The 25,624-nt window shown below is 36.4% G+C and overlaps 1 long non-coding RNA gene across 3 annotated transcripts in view; it reads left to right on the forward strand.

Annotated features, from left to right (window-relative positions):
- The window catches only part of LOC311076449, a 30,247-nt gene extending 11,888 nt beyond the window's left edge, over positions 1-18,359 (forward strand). Inside the window, exons 3-4 of one of the 3 annotated variants that reach the window (XR_014604671.1) lie at positions 14,009-14,075; positions 15,634-16,300. This is a non-coding gene — a long non-coding RNA (uncharacterized lncRNA). Of the gene's footprint in view, positions 1-9,958; positions 10,575-14,008; positions 14,076-15,633; positions 16,301-18,182 lie in introns of those variants that run through there. The other 2 variants (XR_014604672.1, XR_014604673.1) reach the window with 2 other exon arrangements.
- The last annotated feature ends 7,265 nt before the right edge of the window (positions 18,360-25,624 follow it).

Here is a 25,624-nt window from a genome sequence, read left to right on the forward strand (position 1 = left end):
CAGGTGATTGGTTCAAAATGAAGCAAAGATGGCTGCATATATAGCTCACGTAGTTCAGCTGAGTGACTGCTTTGGTAACTAGACCCTCTCAGCCAATCAGAATCTTCCTATCACTCCAGAGAAGCACAAAAGCAGAAACACACACATTAACCTGACAGACAAGCACTTTCTATGACCATGAAGAGCTGAACGCACATCAAAACACTCAACACTCAACACAAAACACTGTGTCTCATTGGCAGGGGGCCAGTTTGCGCATGTTGTTCTCAACCTTCCTCCAAAACACACACACACGCACACGCACACACACACACACACACACACAGACACACACACACTCAATATATACTGTGTAATGACAGCATTAGCGCAGGCAGCACGGGCGAACTAAAAGCCACCACTTGTCTTTCCGTTTTCATCTCGTCTCTGCTGATTATTTTGCAGTTTGTTTCCCCGCTTGAGCTTCTGAAGTGAGGTGTGAGCCACCGAGACAATGAACACCTTATGTTCCGCTCCACCTGTTCAATGACAGGCAGCCGAGCAGGTGTGTGTGTGTGTGTGTGTGTGTGTTGTAAAAATGCGGAGCGGCTCCCAGGTGACAACACACTGACACACATACACAAACACACAGGCACACACACACACACACTGGCACACTTTTAACATCTCAATTTAACCTCCTTTATGCACAAACTGGAGCATGTTGAAATGAAGGCCTATTCGGTCCGTTCTGTGGTTTAGATGTGACATTGGTGGAGTATACACAGTAAACTACTTCTGTTTGAATTTAAAAAAAAAGAAATTGTTTTTATTCATCGTTAAATGTATTACAGTTTTTTACAATCACTTTGCTACTATTTTCAGAACCTTGATGTCATTTTTCAAAACTCTAGACACAAAACTCAAAACGGTTATCGCTTGTAACACAGGCTGTCTAATGTTCAAAACATTGCATTGTGCATTCACATCTTTAAAGAAATCTTGCACTTGCACAATCATTGGTTCAAAAAACAAATTTACTGTGAAATACCATTGAAACATAACTATAGATCACCCACACACAAGCAACCGATAGTTTCACTGTGTCATTGTTCGTACAGTCATTAAATATTGTAGAACAAAATAGGTGATACAGGTTTCATTATGGCACTACATGTACAGTAAATACATCTCTGTAAAAATACTGCAGTAGTAGAGAGAATACTACAGACACAGTGGAATCAGTGAACAAAGTTTGTACACTCTAAAAACTCCTGGGTCAAAAAATAACCCATAATGGGTTATTTTTGACCCAACTCCTGGGTTAAAAAGGGACCAACTAATTTATGGGTTATTTCAACTCAGAAAATTGGGTTATGCTTTTTGACCCAAATTCTGGGTTAAATACCTGACCCAAATGTTGGGTTTAAAAAACCCAACATCTGGGTAGAAATAACCCAAAAATTAGTTGATCCTTTTTTAACCCAGGAGTTGGGTCAAAAATAACCTAACTTGGGTCACTATCCCAGTATGCCTTATTTCAGAAAATAAAACTTTGTTTTACATTATATATTACACACTTAAAGCACTTTTACATTTTTATTGCATTAAATTAAAATCTATAAGAAAAAACACACACTTGGACATGTTTATTTTCATATTTATTTTAGGTCACACTGTAATAACAATATTAGAAATAAAAAATAGAAAAATAAACAACAATTCTCAGAAGAGCCTCGGGAATTTAAGCCTGGGGACAACTTTGGGGACAAGATTTTTGATAGTGTCCTCATCAAAGAGAAGAAATGCCTCCTCATCTATGTCTTCATCTGAAAGACAGAAAACAAGACAACATGAGTATTGTTAATAAGTTGAGACAATTTTGAACCACTCACCAGACACTCTTTCATTATCAATATATATCAAATATAATAATAATAATATATCAAAATATATTGATGCAAAACACTACAGTACAATCACAACATAGGTTTATTTGAATCAAAGCAAAAATAATTAGCTATGAGTAGAAAAGAAAAGACAGTACTGTAAAACATCAAATGCAGTGTTCCTCAACTTGCTTGCTTGTACTGTAAGAAACAAAACAGGAGTGATTATCTATACAGTCAATACTGTAAATAGTCTGAAAAGGTGGTACAGTATTTGGGACCATCAGTGTCTGATGAAGCATTATTATAAAATATTAGGCTACATCCATCCATGGATATTGTAGTCTAATTGGTTCATGCTCCACGCTAATTGGTGACAATGAATCTCGTTATCTTGAAACTTTCATGATTTAAACATGGAAGATTGTTTGTCTGTTTCCATACAACTATGCGTTAAGAGTAATGCAACAGTTACTTATCATTTTGAGCAGTTGTATCAATTGATAGTTAGATCATTGTAAGGAAATGAATAGACACTCATTTGAAATGTAACGTGTGAATTGCCTTTTGAAATAGTAGTACTTTGATGTTAAGTTGTGTCATACTGAACAGGTGATTTTTGTTGAATGAACAAATGATCTAAGTTTTATGTGTATTGTATCCAAGCAATTGAGAAAAGGGTTAGAGTTTTGAAAAATGTGCATTTTGATCATTGGTTGTGAGTTTTGTGTCTAGAGTTGTGAAAAATGACATCAAGGTTCTGAAAATAGTAACAAAGTGATTGTAAAAAACTGTAAAGGTGACAGTAAAGGCATTTATAATGTTACAAAAGATTTTATTTCAAATAAATGCTGTTTTTTTTTTACTTTCTATTCATCAAAGAATCCTGGAAAATAAAGTGTATCACAGTTTCCACAAAACTGGGGTCTGAGGTGGTTTCAATATTGATAATAATCATAAATGTTTCTTGAGCATCAAATCATCATATTAGAATGATTTCTGAAGGATCATGTGACACTGAAGACTGGAGTAATGATGCTGTACTTGCTGTCTTCTTAAAAAGAACATCATTTTTTGCAGTGTTTAAACATGTTTAGTTTCACTTCAAAGTATACTTCAAGTTCATACTTAAGTAAGGTTCAAGTATATTTTCAAGTAAACTTTATGTAATAATTATACTAATATAATGTACTAGTAGTGTACTATTTCAATATACTTGGTACTATACTGGCCCACTTTTTAGTGTATAAAAGTATACTTTTACCAGTAGTACACCTTGAGCACACAACTAGTTTACAACTGCAACTACTACAAGTGAACTTACAGGTATACTGATAGTTTACTAATCAAATACTTTTAGCACATGTTTTTTTAGTTTATGAAAGTAAGAACACTTTGAAGTATACTCTCAGTAACTACTAGTTTAGTACAGTTTTATACAAGTTTTCTTTATGTGAACATAACATCATACTTAGATTACTATTTATTATTTTTGCACTTTAAGTATACTACTATGTTCCTATTTAGATATAAATTTTTATACTTGAAATATAACTTTAACTGTACTTCAACTCTTTTCCCAGCAGCGTTTTTTTTTTTTTTAAGTCCCCTTGTAGTCAATTATTTTATCCCTTAAAACTCATCTTTGATCACCAAAATGACATATTTTAAAAAAAATATCTTGAAAAAAATTTCTTCATGCCTTAAAATATCTTGAATGTAACTCGACACCCTTGCCTCATTTAGTATGCACAGTTCTATGAATATGCAAATAAGCCCCACCTCCACTCACTCACTCAGCTCAGAGATCCACTGGTTGACGATCACACGTTGATCTGATTGGTTACAAGGTAGTTTGTGACGTCAGAAACACCAGCGATTTCAAAGCGTGTTTTTGAGACTGTCTTTGGTTCACTGCAGTTTTAAGGAGAAAATACTCAGCAATGGTGTCGACTTATGAATTTACACATGGTTTGACTTAAAGCATATTAAAAACACCACATAAACATAAACAATATTAAAAACTTGATTTTCACCACTTTAATTATACTTTTATCTCGATCAAAAGATTGAGAACAAGTATAGGCCAAAGACTTTTCAATCAGTACAAGTCAAGTAGGCTAAAGTGTAATTTTCGAGAAGTACATAAAAAGTAGACTGAAAGTATACTTTTGTTTTTCAATTTAAAAGAAGTTTACTTAGAGCACACTTTACTTTTTGCAAGGGCAACTTAAGTAGTTGTTTTAAAAGTGAAACTGACTGTAGACAAAGACGTTCCTGCTAATGCAAAGCATGCTTGCGTTGCTTTATGAATTCTGATGCATGGAATCGAGTTCACGGCTGGGGTTCAAGCTAATGTTCTCCTGCTTCTGGAAGTATTACAGATTCTGTGGATTTTCATCTTTCAATTGTTCAATCTCCAACGCCGCAGGAAGAAAACCTTCCTGATTAAAATCGCAGTCAGTGTGTTGTTTGACGGCTTTTCACTGTAATTTTATGACGTGACCCCTCCTGCTAAGTGAGCTATTAGCGCCTAACTGTCCATTTAATACACATAACCAGCGCAGCAGCTTGCAGAAAGCTTCATTAAGAAAGCATGTTTGGGTTAGCAAAAACACTACGCAGATATAAAGAGAGAAGTAATTACTGGAAATTAGCTGAACATCTGCTTGTGGTTTTGGGTTACCCTGAGATTAATTAAATGAAATATGGATATTTCTGGTGTGTTTTTTCATCATGCAGTGTGGCCACATTGAAACGCTGAGATCAAATGAGATTTTGAAGCTCTTGCTGTTTTGGCGAACCGTCTCACACCGATGACCTGAAGTGAATCTCCACAGATGTAACCACTGCACTCAAGATTTGTGATGAAATCGGGTTTTAAACGTCCAAAGGTTAGCAGTAAATGCGGTTTAAATTGAATCAGCAAACACAATATCAACAACAAGTACAGTAGTGGACAAAAACAATGTTTGTTTTTAATGACTCTACAACCATCAACATATGAAGAATATATTTTGTTTTTTAAATATTTTATATATGAGGGAAGAACAAAACACTAAACTTGATTATGGTATTATCTGACAAAATTATTTGTTATTATTTATTTGTTTAAATAATTATTTGTCCCGGACAAGCGTTAATGACGGGAATTACTTCTATTTTTCTTGCATCGTCAAATATGTTTTGTGATGAACCACGTCATTTTCCTTTTCAAGTAAATGCTTTTTTTTTTTAAGGAATTTGTGGATATTTGTAATGTATGGCAAGCCGTTTTAGCTTAAATTGTACCCAGCGTTACTCATCGTAATTGCATTTTTACTAGTAAGAACTAAATTTGAGAGCTCTACAATTCAATTCTTACTAGTAGCAATTACAATTAGAGAGCTCTCTTATTCAATTATTACTAGTAAAAATTACAATTACAAAGCTCTCTAATTCAATTATTACTAGTAAAAATTACAATTACAAAGCTCTCTAATTCAATTATTACTAGTAAAAATTACAATTAGAGCGCTCTACAAATTAATTTTTACTAGTCATGTCTCCATTGACTTCCATTAATTTTTAATTACGGAGCTCTACAATTGAATTGTTACTAGTAAGAATGCAATTGCAGAGCTCTTTAATTCAATTACAGAGCTCTGCTATTATACATATCTTTAATTCGTTTTTTACTAGTAAAAATTCAATTGTAGAGCTCTGTAATTAAAAATGAATGGAAGTCAATGGAGACATGACTAGTAAAAATTCATTTGTAGAGCGCTCTAATTGTAATTTTTACTAGTAATAATTGAATTAGAGAGCTTTGTAATTGTAATTTTTACTAGTAATAATTGAATAAGAGAGCTTTGTAATTGTAATTTTTACTATTAATAATTGAATTGTAGAGCTCTCAAATTTAGTTCTTACTAGTAAAAATGCAATTACGACGAGTAACGCTGGGTACAATTTAAGCTAAAACGGCTTGCCATAGTAATGGAAAGTAAGCGAGGATCATTCACACACATGCAGGTGTTTCCTGCACGCATCCTGCAATGGTTCTCATTAAGCTCTTCATATCTCGTCAGTATGAACCCTTAAAAGCAGAAAGATGCGTTTGCTCTTTGGAAACAGCTTTGCCTCCCTCCACCCCTGTGTCAGTTGTCTCTTTTTCTTTGTGTCATCTGTGCAAAGTCTACCAGTTGTCATGGCATTGTGTTTAAAGTGTCTGTCATCCATTCCTCTGAGAGAGTGTGCGGCATTCCCGACAGTTCTGGCCGGAGAATACAGTTATAAACGCTGTGACATTTCCATAATAAGCTATACGGTAATGACTGGCTAAACTATAACAGGAGTTTGTGATGTCAGAAGGAAATGAGAGGCAAAGTGCACGCGTTGTGAAAGAAAGGCATGTGGCGCTTCCGAGGTGGCGAGAGATGGAGGAGGTGGAGCTCTTTTCCACCAGCCATCATCCCAGATAATAAGCAGGGAGGCTGGCCCAGCGGTGGGGCTGTCACACACACACACACACAGGTCCCAGTGGCGCTGATGGAGCCATCAGCTGCTGGCGTGACAGGTGCCCCCTCGTCCCCGCGCAGAGGTGATCATTTTCTGCCGCTGCATAATGGACCATTGTTCCACACTACACCCCCCACCCACCCCTCTGTTGTTTCGCTCACACACTCTCTTTGTCTCTTGCTGCCTTTAAGTCACGTCGGAATTATCGTATTTGTGAGCGCACAGTAGCACCACCAAAATAACACACAGTCAAACCAAAAATTATTCACACACCATATATTTTTATGTAAGACACTATAGTTCATTTATGTAAGTGAGGATAGCAAAATAAAGTAAACCGTGACATATTATACCCAAAAATTCTTCATACAGTGACTACCAGTAAAATTTATAAAAATTTGGGACCAAAAATTATTCAGTTAATTATTATTATATTATTCTTTAATTGCTAAGGCAACCATTTTACACCACATACTGAACAAATTTAAAGGGACAGTTCACCCTAAAATGAAAATTCCGTCAGTAATTACTCGCCCTCATGTTGTTCCAACCCCGTAAGACTTTCGTTCATCTTCAGAACACAAATTAAGATATTTTTGATGAAATCTGAGAGCCGTCTCACTCCTCCATAGGCTTCTAGGTAATCAATATCTGTCATCCCAGAAAAGTTAGTAAAGACATTGTTAAAATAGTCCAAGTGACTACAGTGGCTCAACCTTAAGTTTATCAAGCGATGAGAATACTTTTTGTGCATCAGAACGGAGGCTCACTATTGGCCAGCATCACACGCATCACACACATGACCAGCGTCGGACAATAGTGAGCCTCCGTTCTGACGTACAACCCAGAAGCGCTGCGCTTACGTGAACTCACAAGAAAATGAAGAGTTGAATAAAGTCAGTATTTTTGTTTGTTTTGCGCACAAAAAGTATTCTCATCGCTTGATAAACTTAAGGTTGAGCCACTGTAGTCACTCGGACTATTTTAACGATGTCTTTACTAACTTTCTGGGATGGCAGATATCGATTACCTAGAAGCCTATGAAGGAGTGAGACAGCTCTCAGATTTTTATTTTAGGGTGAACTAACCCTTTAAATTTAAATTTAACAGCTGACAGATATTCAACATAATTCATGTGTGAGACAGTCTAACAGAAGGACGGACAAAACCAGTCAAATATCAACTGAGTTCTTGTCATATTTTATTACCATTTTCTAAACTATAGCGAATAAACTGTGATAAAGTTGAAGGCGTCCGAATACATGTTGGTTTGACTGTAATTACCAGTGGGAAACTTGAGACGTTTGTTGCATTCGAGTGCAACTCTACTTATGAATTGGAATTTTCCGTCAGCATTCTCATTCATCTTGATGGCACTTGCTTGGCTGGCACACAATGGGCCTCAATCTCCCGAGGTCGTTGAAATATTGTGTTCTGTTTTTTTTTTTTTTATTGTTCTGTGTGAATAAACTGCATTCTCACGTAATCTCGCCTTGCTGAGTCTCGTGTTACAGAACATAAAACCCACCAAACCCGTTTCACTTGCTGCCTTCAGTCATCTCGTTCTAATGTGCAACTGATTTGCATTCTGTTGCATAGCTCTAATATACAGAAAAATATGAATTAATATTTAATATTTAAAGTCGCGGAAGTTGCGCTAGTCTTTTCTTCCCTATTGTGACGTATATATATCCCAGTGAAACTGCTTCTCAAACAAGAACAAATGTGGGCGGGGCTTGATTGTGTCTGTGAGGAATTGATTGGATGGTTGTGGTTTGCTATTGGCTGATCTCATGTGAGTGACAGGTTGCCCCACCCACATCATCAGAGAAGAGATATTCTCTATACATTATATATATTTATATATATTATATATAATATTCCATAAAATTTGGATTTCATGATGACTTTAATATTAATATCATACATCACATTGTAATCCTGACCTCATAAGAATGACGTGAAGGCAGCATTAGCTGGCGTCTCTTATCACCTCGTTTCCGCTCTGTTACAACAGCCGTCTGAAGATGTTCGCTAGCGTAATGCTAAACATGAAGCACAGGTGATGCTGAAACATTGCAGCAGGATTGCTTCGGCTCGCAGGAACATGAAGCTCTCAGCTGCTCTCATGTCAGATATCAGCAGTCTGGTGAATAGATGAAGTAATTTGTGGGGGTGTGAAGGTGCTCTGAAAGAAAGAGAGCAGAATGAGAAGGTGGAGACAGGCGGGTATGAAGGTGATGTAATGGTCCGGGTGAGACTGACGCTTCCCTGGGGAAAGGCGGATCACAGGGAGTCCACAGGGGACCATATCTAGAGATGTGTCAGGATTCAGGCTCTCGCTCCAAAGCCTTCATCAGGATTTCTGTCCCAGAATCCTCCATCATCTCCGGGAGCTCGACTCGAACGGGAATATGAGCGTGTCAGATCTTTCTGAAATCTATTTCTGCATTTTTGCTCCCTTTAATTGATCTATTATATAGTTTCACATCTGTTATCTGATAAAAAAAGAAATAATAGTTGGAAAAACTTAAACTTGCGATATACATTAGTGGCACAAAACACAATTTAATCTCATAAATAGTTAAAATAGAAATAGAAAATACAAATATTTAAATAGAAATAGAAAATAAAAATAGTTATCATTATCCTTAAAATTAAAATGTATGTCGCTTGCAAACAAACATCTACCAGCTGCTAACCAGGTTACGTATTTGTATTTTTATTATAAGATCATGTCTTGTATTTTGAAGACTTGCTTTTTTCTGAATTTATATTATTCAGACCTGTGAATAGCCAGATTTAAAGGTTCTACGCAATTATTAAGTGTTAATTAATGTAGGGGTTATCCAAGAACATTATTCAGTATATTTGTTTTTGGTAGCATGTTACAATAAGTTTTATTAGTTAACTACCTTAGTTAACATGAACTAAGAATGAACAACACTTCTACAGCATTTATTAATCTCAGTTAATCTTAAATTCAACATTTACTAATACATTATTAAAATCAAAGGTTGTATTTGTTAACATTAGTTAATGCACTGTGAACTAACATGAACACACAATGAACAGCTGTATTTGTATTAATTAACATTAACAAAGATCAATAAATACTGTAATAAATGTATTGATCATTGTTAGTTCATGTTAGTTAATACTAATGTTAACTAATGAACCTTATTGTAAAGTGTTACCTTGTTTTTTTAAAGATGGTCTATTACTTAAAAAGCTGGTGATTATGATAACAATGACTTTAAATGTTAGTAAATTCATTGCATTTTCTATGACTGGAGGCAGAAGCGTCAGAAAACTGGACGTGTCTCGTTTCAGACTCGATCCTGAAGGTCGACTCAGCTGAAGATGCTCATGCCTGCATCTCTCGATCACACACTGTATAGTGTGTCCCTCGTCGTAGAGTATTCATTTGTTCATTTGCTGAAGAGTCTCACGTACCTGGAATTGGCGAGAGCATCACTTCAGATTCTCTCTCTCTCTCTCTCTCTCTCTCTCTCTCTCTCTCTCTCACCCTGCTCTTTATTACACTGAAACGCTTCTGACCCTGGCTATAATTCCCATTCTATTTCAAGGAGAGCATCGCAATAAAGCACAAATCTACGGGTGGGAGTGAAATCCAATGGGGTCCTGGATTGTGAATGTCAGCGCGAGCAAACAGAGGGGGATGGGCTGGAGAAGAAAGAGGGAAAAGCGCAAGAACAGAGAAAGGGAGAGTCTGCGATGGCTGACTGTGAATATTTTCGCGCCTCTTGTGTTCTAGCTGTTATTATCGCGGCGTTTGACTCGCCTCTTGACGTGTCAGTCCCGACTTCAAAAGAATCCACGCACTAGCCCCCCCCCCCCCTTCTCTATACATGCTTCGGCATCGCTTCTGGGATCGAATTAGGGCAAATCCATTATACTGTTGCCATGGAGACCAAGGCACAAATGCTGATAAAGTGTGTGCGCACATGCATTTTTTTTATTTTTTTTTATCTCTCGCCCAAATAGGCTCGATGAAACAGACTGCATGCATGCATGCCTCATACCGACAGCGAAACTCCCTGTGTTTTCCATGAAAGGTCTGACTCCGATTCGGGAATACTTAAGTAGTGGAGCACCTGCAGGAGTGCTGAACTTACCCATACTATTATTTGTTCTACCCATTTGTTAACAAACAAGTATTCATTACTTCAATGAGCTCATTGTTTCTGCATTAATTTATTACATTGTTTAAATTTTTAGCTAACTGTGATTTTGTATTTGTACATTCCTGAAATACATAACTTCACTCTAAATTGTCATATGGACTCATGTACTTTCTGTAAAGCTGCTTTGAAATGATGTGTATTGTGAAAAGCGCTACAAATAAACGTGAATTGAATTGAATTGAATTGAATTGAATTGAACTATCACTACCGGTGCCAATTAAGGGAAGGTTGGGAGCAGCCACAAATAATCTGTCACTTTCATTGGGCGGCTACAAACGCCAGAGATGGTTATCATTACAAAAACAAGAGCATGTTCAATCAGACGGAGGGATAAATCACGCCGCGACTGACGGGAACGAAGGCACCGGGGGGCGAGCGATAGGCGCTGTGTCACCTGAATATAAAAACACATGCAGTACAGATGCTTACAATGCCGCCCTTTAAAGGGAGAGTTTAGCCAAAAATGAAAATACTGTCATTGTTTACTTGCCTACATGCTGCTCAAATTGCATATTATAAAGCTGATTTGTAGCACACTAGTGCTCAATTGGTTTTGCTTAGAGATGCACCGATGTATCGGCCAATAATCGGTATCTGCCAATTAAAGCAACACCAAAGCACTTTTCCTCTTCGGTCCCCCTACAGGTTGGAAGCGGAATTGTAAATAAGTTAGCCTACTGTCGCACGCACGCTATTTGTTTATCCAGCACCGGCTTTGGAAATAACGATTTCCACAGACAAGGTAGAGTATGTTGCATGATTTTATGAAAGTATGATGTATTGCGACAACAGAAACGAAGAAAAACAAAATAATGACATTGCTTGTTATTTTTTTGCTATTGTAACGCTTGCTGTAAAGCAAGTCAAATTTGTAGTTTCTTATGTCTCATTCAAACTACAGATCCGCTACCCGATCTGGCAAACTTGCATATGCGGTTCTAGCCGATAGAGGGTCGCAAAGCGAATCCAGAAGTGCCGTTCACCCTGTTACGAGTTGATGAACCACTGATACGATTTTGGAAACATTATTTTAAGGTACAAAAGAATCTTTGGTGTTGCTTTAAAGCTATAGATATACAGTAAAACACAGCTGTTGACCAATCAGAATCAAGGACTGGAACTAACCGTTTTATAAGAGTAATTAAAACATGACATGAAATACAATCCATGTACTTTATTTTTTGCTCATTGCAACAAGAAGTTATCGTGTTCACATCTGTCAACTGGAGTTCCAGTCCGGAGATATTCAACTCTGTGAAGAACGTCTTTTGGGATTTCTAGGAGTTGTATTACATGTGCTAAACGTTTTTTATCACTCTTGATTTCTCTCTTAAGTAAATGTATCTTAATTTAAGAATGTTTAGATATTTGGGTTACACTTTATTTTAAGGTGTCATTGTTACAGTGTAACTATACATTTAAGTTCTGAGTAATATTAATTAACAAAATGTACTTATTATAGGGTTAGAGTATAGGATTTGGTTGAGGGTTAGTTGCAGGTAATTATGCATAATTTACTGTTATTACTATGGTAAGTATACATGTAACATGGACACTGTAAAATAAAGTGTTACCGATATTTGTACTGGAAAACCAGACAAAATATACTGAGTAGTCACTGTTCACAAAAGGACAGACCCGTGAATGAGATTTGCTCACTTAAAATGTCCGTTTGATATTCTTTAGAGATGTGCTTGAGCAGTTTTTTTAAGGCAAGAACGATTCTGCGCACACAGCATCTGCGGGCCACTCTGTAACCCATGCAACCTTTCTTTGTGTTCAAGCCGTACAGTAAGTCAATACTCTCTTTCTGCCAGCACAATCTTTAAACTCTTTTATTTTATGCAGACAAGCAGAATTCCACATTAGCTTATTTCCAGGGGGCGCCGTTGGAAGTCGTGGAAGCACCTCTAGCCATGTCATTATAATATATTATACACAAATTTGCCTCAGATCACTTTCATCCCGGGCAAATGGCTGCGGAGAGACGGAGAAATGAGAGTAAAGGGAGGCAACAGCGCGGCCGTGCGCCACCATTCAACAGAATCCAATTTACAGAGGCAATGAGGGATATGACACATAATGTATACTAATTTCACATCAGGCTAATATAACCTCAAACATGCTCCTCTTTACAGAACGCGCATGCATAAACGTCCCCGGCCTTATCTGACGCTCAGAAAGCTAAAATGCTAAAACGCCACAGCTTGACACTCTCTAAAGATGCTTTATGAGAGTAATTGCTGACTTTTATTTCCTCAAACTAAATAGAATTAAGCAATAACGCAACGTCAAATGTGATTCACGCATATTGAAAGCTGAAGACATGTCGCTCTAGATTTAATATCAATGACCCCAGTGGCACTGCTGCTTATAAATTTGAATATGTGGAAGTATGAATATTTGAGACTTCTTGAGATTTAAATCTGTTCCTCCCTTGTTTGGGTTCAGAAGACTTTTATTGGAATATGGCGCATGAGACATTTGCATTTTTAGAGAATGTCCGTCCCTGGTCACTATACTAGCCGCGTTTCCATTACAGATTTGCGCAAAACTTTTCCGATATTTTCTAAATCCATCCATCCATCCATCTTCTTCCGCTTATCCGGGACCGGGTCGGGCCGGGTTTAGAAAATTGCCGTTTCCATTAACCGATGTTATGCGACTAAAACAATTTTTTACTCTCGCGATAAGTCATTCCCAAAATCATGGCATCTGATGTTGGTTTATCTCAGTCACCACACTAGCCATTATTTTTAATGGAAGGAGACCTATGTATTTTCAATTCTCAATTTCAATTTGCGCAATTTCAAGGGTAACGGAAACGCGGCTAATGATGTTTCTCTGATTTAATCATATAATTTAAAAGTCTTGATTTTTAAATTCTAAATGGGTAGGCCTATTGCTGAGGGTTTTGTATAAATCTTTTTCATTAGCATTTATTTTTCGTTTGCACACTCTGAGGCACAAGTAGCCTAATTTATTATATATTAATTTTTTATTGTTTTTATTGTTTTAGACAGTGGCTTTTCCTAATGCAGCAACTTCCATTTTTCTCAGTGATATTTAGCGCCAGTTTATCAGGAAGTGATTATTTTGTTCTCTTCGGCTCGCTGGATTGAAACGGTGCTTTATTCACAAATATGCGATATTCCCATTTCGCGCATATGTTCAATTCACAACATTGGATGGAAACATAGCTTGAGACGATGACAATAGTAGGCTACTAATTATGTGCTTTATTTAATGTTAGTCTGAATACCATTTTCGCGTGATATGAGAAACGGTTAAAGTATAGCGCCGACCGACGCCGAATATTGCAGATGGCGTGATTGACCAATCAGAATCATGTAGGCTATTCCACAGAGTCGTGTAATAAATGTTTTTATTTTGCTCCAAAGCACAGCGTTATCACTTTTTTTATTCACACAGAAGAAAGCCACACTGAAACGACGCGAGGGAGAGTCAAAAGATGACAGAACTTTCATTATTTGTGAAGGTAATTGCTTTTCTTGTTCTTTACATCAGAGCCCGTGTCCTTGGCTGTCTAAACCAAAGGCTCTGTAACTGTGAAAGGCCATTTATCTGGGAGACGTTCAGATAAATGACCAGCTGAAATCCTCTTGGAGATGTTTCACATCCACATGCAGAAGAACAGCTGTACTCGTATGCTTGCATGCACGTGAAGCACATATCTGCGTGTTGGCTAGAAGAGATACGGCGCAGCATATGACCGCATATCTCCCTGTTGACATTTAGAGAGTTTTGGTATGCAAATGGAACTCCATGTATGTGCCATCTGTGTAATGTCTTTTGTTGCATATGTGTGGCTGTAAATTGAGCCCGAGAGAGACGCCATTTCACATAATCAGGCACAAAAACACAACCAACACACATTTTTGGGGGTCAGGGACAAATGGTGGAATGTAAAAATGTAGATTTTTTTTTTGTCATACCAAACATAAAAAAATAGCCTATAACATTTATAAAAGCTTAATTTTTCAAGTGCATTTTTTACAAGCATTTATGCGACTTAATGTTTTAGTAGACCACCAGTAGAATTTACACATTATTTATTTATTTATTATTTGTCCTTAAATTAATATTTGATGACTTCTAGCTACTTGCTTCTAAAAAAAATATTAAAATAACCAAAATTTATAATAAAAAAAATATTAAGCAAAACCAATTAAGCAAAACATAAAATTGCTGTGAGATTGTGTTGGACATTTTCTCTACAGCCTGTATAACCAAATGCATGCATATTAAGAAGATGCACATTTTAACAAATTAAACCCAAAGAGAAAATTCTTTGTGAATTTTCATATGGCAAAGTTTTATTTTGTTAAACCAAAGATAAAGTTGCCTCTTTGCCTGTAGTTTCTCCCCTTAAAATGGATAGTTCACCCAAAAAACCTCATTTACTTTAGGTAGGGATGCACAGATATAAAAAAAAAATGTGTCCGATACCAATAATATTTGAAAGCTGAAAACCAATATATTGGCCGATAAATCTAAATAAAAAATGTTATATAATATTTAAGAGCCTGATTACAAAAACAAAAGTCTCACCATTAAATCCATGTCCCAAGCACACAATTATGATGTTCTCATTATAATTTTATGTAGCTGATATGACAGACTTGCGCTACACATGTTGCACTGAACTGTATTTTCCTATTTGAAGTAATTCCAATCATATTTCAAGCAATTCAAAACCATCATGGTGAACAGTGTCTCAGCTGAAGGAAATAATACATTATTTATCAGCTTTAATATATCGGCCAAATTTTTTTATCAGGCCAATAACAATAACATAAAAAATGAACATATATCATCCGATACCGATATGGTGGCCGATATATCATGCATCCTTAACTTTAGGCATTTCTTTCTTTTGTATAACACAAAAGAAGTATATTTTGGTGAACATCCCCTGAGGAACCAAATGATGCCACATGAAGACAAAAGAGAATTTCCTTCCACTTTTGTTTTTTGGATGCATGTTCTCTGCCAGACCGAAAGTGCTTAAAAAAAGTTCATTTATCACTTCACAGATCACTAGTTCCTGTTAAGAGCGCCTGAACACGCCGGAGAGACGCGTTTGTCATGCCGAGAGAGATGCATTGCGATTTGCACAGGATTGTGTGAAGCTTCACCCCCCGTCCCGTTTCTTTCAACCACTTCTGGGGCCGTCCACGTCCACACACACATGTGTGGGGACGAGAAACATCTTTTATCACAATTGTGGGGTGCAGCGCGCGGTCCAGATGGAGGGATAAAACATGCATGAGTCGCCCGCAGCTCTGAAAATAATTATACTCATTTACTAGAGACAGAGAGAGTGCATCCAACCAAGTCACCACCCATCATAGAGACAAGCTCCCTGCATACTAATGAAGACATGAGCCAATGACTGACCACCATAGAGAGAGAAACATGTGAGAGAATGTGTGTGTGAAAGATTACAGAAGGAGTGAGGGAAAGAGTGTGAGAGATGCCCAACAGACCATGTACAGGTTTAGAGGAGTTTAACAGTATCATGGTTCTCCATGCTGAACTTCACAGCTTAAAGTCGGCATGAAAGGGAAGTTGCGCCAGTCGTTTCTTCTCTATTGTGACGTATATATATCCCAGTGAAACTGCTTCTCAAACAAGAACAAATGTGGGCGGGGCTTGATTGTGTCTGTGAGGAATTGATTGGATGGTTGTGGTTTGCTATTGGCTGATCTCATGTGAGTGACAGGTTGCCCCGCCCACATCATCAGAGAAGAGATGCTGCGAGAGGAAGATATTCGGATTCAAGATTACCAGGAACATGAATTAAAAAAAAAAATGTGCATGGATAAATCATTCATAATAAACTACAATATTGCATAAAAAAACAAGAATTGTCCATTTTGATTACATGACGACTAAATGAACTTCTTCTGTGGCACAGAAAATCATTTAATTTGGTAAAATTTCATTCTTACATTTATAGTCCGAAAAGTCCATACAGTATAAACTTAGTACAGTTGGCAATATATAATATGAAGCTGCCTTTATGTAAAGAGGTCACATGGTGCTGCGCTCGTCCAATCAGTGGTACTGACACTGCAAATATGCAAATACGCAAAAGATGTTAACCTAGAGTTTAGAAATGTACAGGGTGAAACGTCAGCTCATGAATACCCAGGATTAGTTGTATGAGCAGTGTGAAATGTGAATCAAGATAACCCAGGATTCTGTTGACCCAGGGTTTAGACTGACCCAAGGTTAACTAGTTCAAGTGTGAAAGCCGTATAGTGTTAAACTTCTAAACTTCTCTCCTCTGCATTCAGCCCTATCTTTAAACTCAGTGTCGTTCACAATGCTGCTAATTTGCTTTCCATTTACTTTAAAAACATGTGTTCTACTTCACAATATTAAACATAAAACTAGTAAGGATGCACCGATATGAAAATTTTGGCCGATACCGATAATTCTTAATATTTGAAAGCCGAGAACCGGTATATTAGCCGATAAATCTAAATCCAAATTTTAGATATTTTTTTTCTGATTACAAAAACAAAAGTCTCACCATTAAATCCATGTCCCAAACACACAATTATAATATTCTCATTATAATTTTATGTAGCCGATATGACAGACTTGCGCTGCACATGTTGCACTGAACTGTATTTTCCTTTTTTGAAGTGATTCCAATCATATTTCAAGCAATTCAAAACCCTCATGTCGAACAGTGCGCATCTGAAGGAAATAATACCGATATGGTGGCCGATATATCGTGCATCCCTAAAAACTAGTACTGGTGTGTTGAACAATCATTGCATGGGACAACAGCATCATTATACCAAAATATTTGACTGCAGAATCAAGAAAGTTAGTGGTCATTTGAAACCAGCTCCGGCTACAAGTGACTCTCGGCCTGCAGAGACTCTTCGTCGTGTGTGTTTGGGATGTGCATTCTGCCGCCAGCGCTACAGTAATTGATGAATGGGCTGTTTAAACGGTGGAATATGAATGAACAGCAGGTCCCCTTGAGAATATTCAGCAGTATTGTAATCAACCCTGCTGATAGTGTCCCTACCTTTGACTAATGGCCTTAAAAGAAGCCTCTTAGAGCTCCGTTATTAAATTTACCATTCACGCAGCCAGACGTCCCATCTCTGACCCAGTCGGACACGGACCGAACGATTAGTCGCTCACAGATGGGGAAAATATTAAACAATATACCAGCTCTGGTATGCATGTGGCATTTTGTGAAAAATGTAATTAATTTAGTCCTTCATGAATGATTCAAACAGAGTTTTATATGTTTGTTAATGAAGTTTGAGATTCACTGACTGTGTTTTGCAAAACCAGGCCACTTGCCTTTTGTCTCTATTGCATTTATCATGCAAATGCAGCCATCATTGAAATATAGTTCATGTAATATTCTTTTGTGATACTTAAAATATTAATAAGGTTAATGAGAAGATTTTATATGTATATGAACATGCTGCATAAAAGCTCATAATAAGGTGTTAGTTAGTTACCGTATCAGAATTATTTTATTACCTGTTCCTCTCTCTCTCTCTCTCTCTCTCTCTCTCTCTCTCTCTCTCTCTCTCTCTCTCTCCAGTGAACCTGTTTGAAAACTTTTCCGGTCGGAGGTGGGAATCTGCTCAATGAGCCTTGATTTATGTCTTTCGATATTAACACATTTTTCATCCCGCGGCCGGATGGAAAGCAAAGCTGATGAAGGATGGGAGGTAATCAAGGGTCTAATGTGGAGCAATGCCTGACCACAAATGAGTAATGAAGTTGCTAAGAATTCAAATGGCATTAGTTCAGAAATTATATAATGAATATTGCATTGACTTTCAGACATTCTATAATGTCCTTTGGTAAAGTAACGACAGGTAACGGATCTGTTTGTTCCACTTTGTAACTATTAACCATGTGGTCTTTTGAAAATCACTTTCGTTTACATTGGGTTTATACTACCGTTCATAAGTTTGGGGGCGAAGTTTTTAAAAGAAGTCTTTTCTGCTCACTTTTTGTTCAAAAATACAGTAAAAACAGTGCAATATTATTCCAATTTAAAATAAGTGTTTTCCATTTTCATGTATTGTAAAATGCACTTTATTCCTGTGATCAAAGCTGAATTTTCAGCATCATTACTCCAGTCTTCAGTGTCACATGATCCTTCAGAAATCACTCTAATATCATACTTATGACTGATAGTTGGTGTTCACTTGACTAATAATTGGTCAGAACATTAATGCATTGTGGAATATTGCATGAAATGCATAGTGCATTGGTATAAGCTATAAGATCTGCTTATATTAAACATGTATAGATTCAGAACAGTACACTAATAAACGCATGCAAGTGGCCTTTAGCAACTGTCCTCTGAGACTCGGCATTGACAAACCTACAAGCAGTAATTGGACCATTACGAGTCCCTGGGATCTGTATTGATTTTTCTGTTTTTAGGGCCCAGTCAAATAGTCATGGTCTAGACATCAGGGCTTGTTTCTTAAGTCCTTCATCCATAATCAGCATATGTTGCCTGATCTCTGCGCATTTCCATGTAGAGTTTAATAGAGGATTATGCTGGTTTAAAAAAAAAAGATCATAATCATCTCTCTAAATCGCACTTATATCCTCCAGTTTCTTGAGAGAACGGAAGGATAGTATGAATAATTGGCTTTTGTGGTCATGATGAATCAGGCTATTGGACATAGACCCTCACCTTTAAATCCAAACCCATCACGATATGGATCGGGAATAAAGAGAAACCTCCGGCACAGCTTCCATAGTAACCAGCAGACCCTGTGAGACCTAAACCAAAATAAAAATCAGTGTGTTTTGTGAGTGTTAATGCATTTACATTTAAGCAGAAGCTTTTATCCAAAACGACTTATAAGAGCATTTGTAAGTTAAAAACTGTAGTGTGTAATTTCTGTATCACTGGAATTGCATTAATAATGCCTATAGACTTTTGATGCATTTTTGTCGGCCAAAACCTGGAAACGACTGAATTTTAGCACTTTCGTTCTGTTGTCTCAAAGTCAATGGGTTTTTCTTTAAATGCCTGAAATAAGGTCTGTGGTGAACACATGCTCAAGATTATCTCACATTTCATTTTATGACATAAAATAACCCTCTTGTGATTTAAAATGTATTTAATCATTTTTAAAGTTTGTCTTGAAAAAGGCGGTTTCTAACAAGTGGCTTAATGGGACTAATGAGATTGTTAAACGTCATCAGCCGAACAGGTAAACTCATCTAATCACTTTACAGCCTCGTTGTGTTCATAATCGTGCCCTTGCAAACAATTACAACTCGAACTTTCAGGGAAAACGTTTTTAAATAAAGACTAAAGAGTTTTAAAGTCCCCTTGTGGTGAAAATCCAGCTTTTACTGTTGTTTATGTGGTGTTTTTAATATGCTTTAAGACAAACCATGTGTAAATTCATAAGTCGACAGTCTCAAAAACACGCTTTGAAATCGCTGGTGTTTCTGACGTCACAAACGACCTTGTAACCAATCAGATCAACGAGTGATCGTCAACCAGTGGATCTCTGAGCTGAGTGAGTGAGTGGAGGCGGGGCTCATTTGCATATTCATAGAACCACGCATACTAAGTGAGGCAAGGGTGTCGAGTTACATTCAAGATATTTTAAGGCATGAACACATTTTGTTCAAGGAAAAAACGTTTAAATATGTAATTATGGTGATCAAATATGAGTTTTAAGGGATAAAATTATTGACTACAGGGCGACTTTAAGAAGCTAATTGATGGTGACACTGAAGTCATGCGACCGTGGTGTTGTTACATATACATTTTAATCTATATATTTTAGCGTGTCAACAATCAGCGCTATTTTTGAAAAGTGTGCAAGTCCGTAAAATGTGGAAGGGAACTCTGGAGTATGATGTATGAGGGAACCCGCAATGAATCAAACATTTCTGCTACAAATATTCATATTATCACAGAAGAACTGGGATAAAAGTTTATAGTTCAGATATAAACACTGATGTCTATGATAGCATCAAAATAGAGCAAATCACCTTTTTAAAGTAACTTCAAATAACGATTGTATCGATTACATTGTTACACCAGTAGGTGGCGACAAGTGACTGATAATAAATGTGTTTGTCATTGAATCATTCATTCAAGAGATTCGTTCAAAAACGCTGAATCATCCAGTAATGAAACAAATGAAGTCTTTATGAGTGAGTCACTGAATCATTCACTGAACCCGATTAAAAAAATAAATAAAATTATTCATTCATATTAAACATTTTAAATAGACTGCAGCAATTAACATTTTGTCAGAACCTCTAGTAAATTACATGTTATTTTGTTTAGTTGTCTGTTCAGAATCGTGATCTCTGGTTGAAGCAAAAAAAATCATGATTCTCAGTTTAACGAAAATCGTGCAGCTCCACATCGAATATCTCGGAGATCTCGAATAGATCAATAAGCAGAAGTTAATACGTCATTAGCGACAGGCCTATATGTGGTGCGACCATGTTACTGTGGTTTTGGGAAACCGTGGTGACTAGTTGGTTAGTTTCACCAGCGATGCATTGCACTATGGTAGTTAATCATGCATCATTGTACGGGAAGCATTTAAGGGAGCGTTCGGGAAAGAGTGAGTTTGGGACGGGCCTTGACTTGCTACTGGCTAAAATATTCATCAACGGCTGTCTGAGCGAAACACATGTGCTAATGCCTACAAGCTCAGTGCCAAGGGCTCTTTTCACATCGTCAGTCACAGGACATCACATCAAACGCCCATCTGAACGAAAGAAAGGCCCAGTGCAGCCAGATGCACCAAACCTGCCCACACGCTCCCGGATAAAAATACTCACCGATGACAAACAGTGTGGATGTGGCTCACAGATGATTCTCTGAAGGGTCTGGTGTGATGTGCTCATGTGTAGTCCTCTATAGAGACCATACATCAGTGACCGTTACCACACATAAGAACATAGGAACAAAGGACATAATGAGAAACCAAGGAAGAAAACAGGAAGGAAACATGGGAACCAAAGGGAACTAGTGTGGTAAAGTTGATTAATCACAATTAATTGCATCTAACATAAAGGTTTGTAAATGTATATGTGTGTGTGTACACACATATTACAGCATATTACATATTTACAAACTTGACACCCTTGACAGCACTAAATGAAACACAACACAAGAGTCCAAAAACAGAATATAACCATTAAGTATATAGTAATGATATATATATATATATATATATATATATATATATATATATATATATATATATATATATATATATATAGGAAAAAATGAAATTATTTTTGGTTTTATAAATATATATAAATATATATATACATATATGTATGTATGTATATATAGTATGTATAACACTGTATATATAAAACCAAAAGTAATTTTATTTTTTCCTTTCAATTAAAATAAAAGAGCACATAAAAAGATCCTGGTAATCATAGCAACACCCTGGAAACCATATCAACACCTTGGCAACCACATAAAATGACAGGGTTGCATCAACTGTTGAGACTTGTCTTAAAAGTTAGTCATCTAAATGTTTTTCTTCAAGACTGGTCTTAACTTTATATGGTCAGATACATAAAAAGGTAGATCGGTCTAATTTAAATTGAAAAAGTAAGACTGATTGCCCCTGGGTTAACTGCTAGTTAGTCAAATTAGTTCTTAAGACACAGTTTTTACATAGTGGCTATGCAGCTGGACCTTGGTAACCATATAAAAAGACACTGGTAACTATAGCAACACCCTGGCAACCCCATAGCAACCCCATCGCAACCATATTTAAAGACACTGGTAACCACAAAGCAACACCCTGGTAACCATAGCAACATAAAACAATCTAATTCAAAGGGAAAAACAATGACCTTACAAACAAAATATGAAATCTAGTGGAGCTGAATGTGTTATTTCATGTTTATCCTGGCGGTATTTAGGCTTACTGGTTTCAGTCCATTCAAATTAAAAATTTGCTCACTGTATATAGTATTTCCAAGGCTAGCCTTAAAATAGCAGACACTGTAAATGTTTTATTAAAAAGTTCAATTTATGGCAAAGCCTTAATATCTACAGATATCCCGGCTCTGAGAGCAGGCAGGGCAATATGACACAAGATAGATGCGTCTCATTTGAGACGAGCTTTGCATATTCAGGAGCCGCTATAATAAAGTCAGATGGATGGGGTGTGCATCGTTCATGATAAGTAGAGGAGGAGAGAGAGAGAGAGAGCGAGAGAGAGAGAGAGATGTAAACAGTGAGTGACACGCTGCTCTAAAATAAGCCCTTCATAACCCTTGTGTCTCCTACCTGACAGGAGCTGTAAATCCCCAATGTAATGATGATACGGCAGCAAAAGCTGCACTGAACGCGCTCCGTGAGGCCTGAGGATACAATACATCTGAATGAGCAATAACTCAAGACGCGAGTCTTCTTCAAGGCCCTAAAAGACTGATCAAAATATAGCCACACATGATGACTGCCATTGAAGAACTTACTATACCCATCAGCAACTCTCAAATCCGGCCGCATCTGCTTTAAATGATTCGTTGAATTCAATAAAAAATTGTATCGTAAGTGGTTGCACACAACTGATTTTAGCTACATTTAAACAAATGCATTAAGTTGAACTAAAATTGATCAAGTTCAACTTAATGCATTTGTTTAAATGTAGCTAAAATCAATTGTGTGCAACACAATTTTTAAATTCATTATTAAATTCATTTTATTAAATTCAACGAATCATTTTTTTCAGTGATAGGCTCTTTGTTTCATTCTATGCATATTTCTATATGGAAGCCCATTTCCGCCACATAGAAAGAAAATCATGCTCTAAGTCATAATTATGACCTAAAATGTCGAAATCATAATTATGAGGTGAAAAGTTGAAATTCTTACATTAAAAGTAAATTATGACATGAAAAGTAGAAATAATGACTTAAAAAGTCAAAATTATTAAAACAAAAAGTCAAAATTATGACTTAAGAACTTGAAATTATGACTGTAAAAGTCAATTATATTATTATTATCGAAATAATGACTTGATTGAATTGATAATTTAAACTTTTTTTCTGACTTTCTATGTCAATTTAGACTTTTTAAATCATAATTGTGACTAAGTATGTCAATTTATGGACGCCCATTTCAGCCAGATAAGAAAAAAAGTCATGCTTTGGTCAGTCATATATGACAAAAAAAGTCTGACTTAAGTCATAATTATGAGAGAAAAAGTAAAAATTTACATCATAATTTCACATTTTCTTTATGACTTTGTCAAAATTGAGTTTTTATGTCAATCACAAACTTATTTCTTATAGGTTAACTTATTTTAAGTCATAATTTTGAATAGGTATGTCAATTTATGGAATCCCATTACTGTCAGATAGGGAAAAAAATCATGCTCTGGCGAGTCATAATTATTATGTCAATTTCGATTTATCTCATAATTATGACTTTTAAGTCATAATTTCGACATAATTAATAATTTCAACTTTGTATGTCACTTTTAACTTTTTGTCATAATTTAGACTTTTTAAGTAATAATTTGTACTTATATAGCTCTCTGAAACAAATCATGTATGAATATCTTTATCTAGCACTGAAATGGCATCTTATGCCATATTTTATTTCTGTTCAAGTTGAAATTGTGTTCGAATGGAAAATTATGCATACTTTCTATTTACTGTAAACTACCTATTGTTTCTTAAATACAGAATGTGAAACATTGCACAAAATGTTGAAATCACTATCACTCTCAGATTAAAAGGTTCTATTTAGAACCTTAAAGGGTTCCGATATAGAACCTTTTTAGGGGTTCCCATCATGGGATCACTTTATGGACTTAATTTTAATAAATTTTTAGTTTTAATTCAATTTTATGAATTAATCAGCACATAAATAGACTTTATCACTAGAAACATTTGAAATAACCTGTCAAACATGAAAGTATTATGCAATCATTTAAGACATTTCACCTTATATAGAACCTGTCTGGCATAAACGTTTTTCTAAGAGAGTGTTGCATGTTAGTTGCTAGTTGCAATTCCAATTTCTTAACTTTCAAATCACGAGTTAAAGACTCCAGTGGCTCCAGTTCAAATGCATGGAAGTTGAGTGCATTGCATTGTGGGATACAGTATAGGCCCATTCCTTCCAGTATTCTGTTTGTTTACTGCTCATTTTGACGAAAGTCAAGTCTGCGAATTCACACAGTGCAGTGTATGCACAATCTGTGGTTGAGAGCGCCACCGTGTGGTTTCAATCTGCTTCTGCTAGTCCAAAAAAAAAACAGACAAAACGCTGCGAGTGAACGAACTGACGCCTGAAGTAATCATCTTGCTTTTATAATCATCGATTTAGTAAGTAATACATTTACTTCTACAAATCCCTGTTAGTTTTCATCTAAATAGCCTATGTTTGGTATGCATGGTTGTTTATTTGATATTACAAGCTTCTCCAAAGTCTATAAATAATTTCTCAGTGTCCCTTTGATTTTCTCAAAACGAGTTTCATGCACAGGAGTTATTCTTACATGCATTTTTAAAACACTAGTCATATGGTTTGGTAATAGTTTGGAGTTTGAAGCTATACAGTGTGTGCAAGTTTAATGGGAAAGCTAGATTAGTCATTGAATTCACCCGGTGGAAATGCATTAAATCAGTTCACAGCAGACCGAGTTGTCTGGCATGTTAGACTATGAAAAAGAACACGCTTGCTGTTGATGTTACAGCAAAAGGAGCTTTGCGCGTCTGTCACGAGTCTCGTTTGGGAATTGCATTAATTTATTTATTAGGCAGAGATGCCAAATATCAGTTTAAGTTAGATTAGCTGGAGATCCACTTTGAGGGTTTGACAGTAGTGAATAATTTACAGAGACAAACATGTAGATTAAGCACACGCAGTCTGTAGGCTAATGTCTGATATAACACGCTGGCACGCGCGTCCTTTCTTTCTTGTTCGCACCGCCATTTTAACATCAAACCCTCGCGCTTTGTTGATGTAGTATCAAATGCGTTTAGAATGAAACTCGG

The sequence above is a fragment of the Abramis brama genome (assembly GCF_963993115.1).
Source record: "Abramis brama genome assembly, chromosome: 25".
NCBI classification, from domain to species: Eukaryota; Metazoa; Chordata; class Actinopteri; order Cypriniformes; family Leuciscidae; genus Abramis; species Abramis brama.